We start from the raw sequence: 4,382 nt of genomic DNA on the forward strand, positions 1-4,382 counted from the left end.
AGGAAATTTTCGCCCTAACACAGTTGAATTTCTTGTTTGTGGCCCCCAACCTTCTATCGATGCCCTATCATAAACTCCATTCTTCGATAAAGTACAGGAACCATCATTGTGATTCTTTGCATTGAAGCTGAGCGCCGGGGTCTCAAATTTGACAATGTGGAATTTACGATGGAGCTAATTTGAGAACAAATGACAAGAGGAGGATAGACCTTTTCAGGGAAACTTGTCCCGGTCGGCATATTGTCTTTTGTGTGAACTGATCCCCAGCAAAAATAGAAATAAAGATCTAGAGATACTTTTATTTCTGCTTTCTTAAAATCCAGAGGTGGGGCAGATTTTGCGGATTTTAGCATTATGCCAATGAACCGAAAAAGACTAACCCGAGACGGTGTGTCAAGAGCGAATAAGTCCCGCTGTAGTCAAGGTCCGTTGACCTGCTTCCCGCCCGCTTTTGGGGGGAAAGTAGAGAACCTTCTTCTGTGGTTGCTAATGTTTTTGCCCTTTAGGAGGAGCGGTATGCATGGGATTTTTCGAATGTCTTGCCCGATGCTTCAGGAGCAGTTAACTTTTTTTTTATTTTGATTTGATTTATTTTATTTTTCTTCGCGTTTTGTGCCTCTTGGCTAATTTGCGAAGATGGGATGAGTGATGAAATGATGAAATTGATGAATGGACATTCACAAACAACCATACCCGAGCGGGATTCGAACCCGGGATCCTTGCCTTGGCGTCGCAGCGCGATGTGCTAACCACTCCGCCACAGGGTCCGGCAGAAGCAGTTAACTGAAATAAATTTCTCCCACTTGAAATTTTTCAAATAGCACAATGAGCTTTCCTCCCTCGCTAGATTAGCGACAGAAAGTGATATGCCGTCAAAATTTGACTTCGATGATGGGATTGACCAGGAGTGCCCAGAGAGCTGGATAATGTTTCTTAAAATAATGTAACATTCAACATTTATACATTTTTCTAAACTCTAAAGTATACGTTTAAAAGTTTACACACTTATACCATGCTGCAATATGTGCGATGAGCCGGGAGGGAATATATTTATTTGTTAAATTATTTACTTTAGCTGATTCTAAGTCACTTTTGCTACGGTGCACCATATTTAATCCGTTAGATGAAGAAATGAAAATAATTGGGGGGTCAAGTTAAGTGTTCAGTGAAGCTACAAAAGTGACTTTCAGTAATAGGATAACCACGTTGTCGTAATTATATACTTTACGAGTATTATGACGAGATGTGAGTGTGTCTTGATGGTCTTGGTGGGGAGAGGGGATAAACACACTTGGAAGTAACGACTGCTACACAAAATATGAGGGATAAGTTTTATGTGAGAGAACTCACTTAAATGTAGTACGATGGATAGAGAGTTGGCTGGAAGCCAGAAAAAGAAAAACACAAGATAGATTTCATAAGATACCTAGCTAGTTATCAGTAACCAACAAACTGATTTTCAAATACATATTAAGGTTCCCATGATTAACGAACCTTCTTTATCCCCACCACACAATGAGTAAATTACGTATTTGGATATTTATCCCACTATCCGGAATAATATTTTTTTGTTCTCCCACTTCTGACTTTTGTTAGCAAGATATCCCACATTACTTTTACGAGACGAGACGAGACGAGACGGGACGAGACAGAAGCCTTCGAGACGAGACACGGGACGGGACAAACGAATATTTTCGAGACGAGACACGAGACGGGACAGCACTTTCACGAGACGGGACGAGACAGACCAATGTCTTGTCTCGTCTCGTCTCGTGGGCAACACTAATGTTTGTGATAGTGTACGTACGACAGAACTGTTGCTGAGAAAATAGTATTTTCAAACTCTGAAAAGGCCGGGATGATACTTATCTATGGCGAGTGTAGGAAAAACGCAGCACAAGCGTGCAGACTGTATGCGCGACGGCATTTGCGCTCGGCTCTGCCGACAGACATAGTGTAGGATGCGCCTTCACGCTCAAATTCAGATTACAATTACTTGAGAACTACTTCACGTATTACAATGTTACAAAGGCCATTCTTAATGAATTTTTCCATACTTTCAAAGGAGCTGAAAATAAAATGGAGTTTTTATATAAAAAAACTAAGTTTGTGTTGAAAATCGTAGTTCCTTTCGTAGTTGAACGTATTGTGTCCACCAATTTCAAGAGCTCATCTCATACCTATATACCTGCTAAAACAGTTTTTCAATATTTATTGTCCCCACAGCTACTAAAGATTCCGTCCTCTTCCGATAGGAAAAAATGCTAGTAGAAACTATGAATGAGATGCATGGCCGCAAGCACGCAGGATTTTTAAAAAATGCTGTTTTCAGATCCAAATTTTTGCAAGCTGAAAACAATATTGCTTTAATATGGCACTAAAAATTCATGGGACGCATGACATTCACTTTTACATTTTTTTTTATATTTAGATCGTTCCGCGCCCAGGGCCAACTTCTGATAAAATTTGATTGATTGATATGTTGTTTTAAGTCCACTTTATGCACAGAAAGGCTAATCGGGACTGGACCTACAGTTTAAAGTGGGACCCGAACCACTTGTGCCTAAACCGGGTATCGAACCCAGGACCCCTTGATTACAAGGCGACGACGCTACCACTGCGCCATCGGGGAGGCCCTGATAAAATTTGAAATCGAGGGGGTAATTGCCCCTCTGTGCCTCCCTGCAGGTGCTCTTGGCCGTCTGGAAGAAATAATGCAAGAAGGACGTGAAAACTAACAGCATCTTGACTATTCTTGTATCCTGCTACTCTTAGATTCTGCTAGTCTTCCTTTTTTACTTCAATGTTTGCTCCCTTGCCCCTAGGATTAATTTCCGTCCAAGGTTGGGGAGGCAATGTCCTCCTGCCCCCCTGTGTGCGCGCCACTACACCCTTTACTTACACTTACTCCGTAGTTGCTTTGAACTATCATCGGCTTGAAAATTCTTCATTTTCTTTGAGAGTATAATATCGTTTAATAACGGTGATAAGATTCCTCTTCTACACTAAATTTCTAGGTGAAAGTATAATAATATAGAGGTGTGGACGTCTGAAGGGGGTCAAGGATATTTATATTTCAATTAACATAGAACAGTATTGGGGTGACGGGTGATCAGCCCGACGAACCCCCAGCTATTGTTGTAGGTCTTCTTGACCGGGTTACGCTCACTCACTCGGAGCTTCCCAATTTCCACACGATGGTGGGTTGCCACCGGCCCTATACGTAGGCCGAATAAATTCCGACCATAGCCGGATTCGAACCTACGCCGTCCCGCAGCGAACGATCTCAAGACGAGTGAACGCTCGGCTACGGAGGAGGACTTATCCAATAATAGGACGTTTAAATACTGGAGTAACAAAAAATTGCTACAAATTTTAATGTTATTTTGAAAATGTGTTACATTTTTCGTATCAATTGCATTTCACATATCAAAACAAAGAAATTTCATAATTTCCACACACGTATTTTTATCACGAAATCTGCTATTACATTGTGACAGTTGGTCATCCATCCCGATTCTGGATGGTCCATGGCCCACTCGCCCCCCTTACGGCGCCGCCCGTGTCGCGGAGACATCGTAGAAACTACGACGTGTTTTGCTCTTTAATCGTACACAATGATACATGTGCAGAAACAGATTTCTGATATTTATATGCTCAATGCAGTGTTCATGAAAATAGCTGAAGACTCGCATAATAGAAAGAAAAGACGACGACCCAGCCAGGATTCGAACCTGGAATCTTCTGATCCGTAGTCAGACGCGTTATCCGTTGCGCCACTGGGCCAGCTTGATGAGGACACGCTTGATACTCGATATATAGAGGTATGAATAACGTAACCTTTCTATGTAGCAGCAATACTTCGAAAAACATATTTTTTTGTCTTGTGCAGTTTTCGATGTGGAAATCCTAACTGAGGAATGCTTGGTCGAGTTTGGAGCTAGAAGGGTATCAACATTGAAAAAATGCACTAGGGGAGTTACTTATTCAAATTGGCCTAGATGGCGGAATTCTCTCTGAAACTTTTAAACTGAGGAGGTTAACATCCCGCTGCGTTTGACACCCCCTCCCCACTTCGAGCGCTGATTTTGTATATATGTAGATGATATTTTTTTCTGTCAAATGCCATACAAATACGTCAGCACTCCATGAAAACGGAATTATGCCAACAGACAGGATGAAACCCTCTAAGATTTCCCTTTCGCTTAATTCATGCATTGCTGCTTATCGTCATAGGCGTAGCTCTGCGGGGGCAAAATTTCCACGGTTATTAAAATTTACATGTTTTGGAATGTAAAACCTTTCACTTCTTTGGAAGCCTAAGGTACATGTTCGGCTCTAAGTTACGCTGCTAATTATTGTTACATTAAAGACGCGTCAAG

At 41.6% G+C, this 4,382-nt stretch overlaps 1 non-coding gene across 1 annotated transcript; it reads right to left on the bottom strand.

Moving 5' to 3' along the window:
- Window positions 1-3,713: 3,713 nt before the first annotated feature.
- On the bottom strand, window positions 3,714-3,786 carry TRNAR-ACG (transfer RNA arginine (anticodon ACG)). Its single transcript has one exon. It is a non-coding gene; the product is annotated as a tRNA-Arg (tRNA).
- Between the last annotated feature and the right edge of the window lie 596 nt (window positions 3,787-4,382).

The sequence above is a fragment of the Lepisma saccharinum genome, chromosome 2, assembly GCF_977018435.1.
Source record: "Lepisma saccharinum chromosome 2, izLepSacc3.1, whole genome shotgun sequence".
NCBI lineage: Eukaryota > Metazoa > Arthropoda > Insecta > Zygentoma > Lepismatidae > Lepisma > Lepisma saccharinum.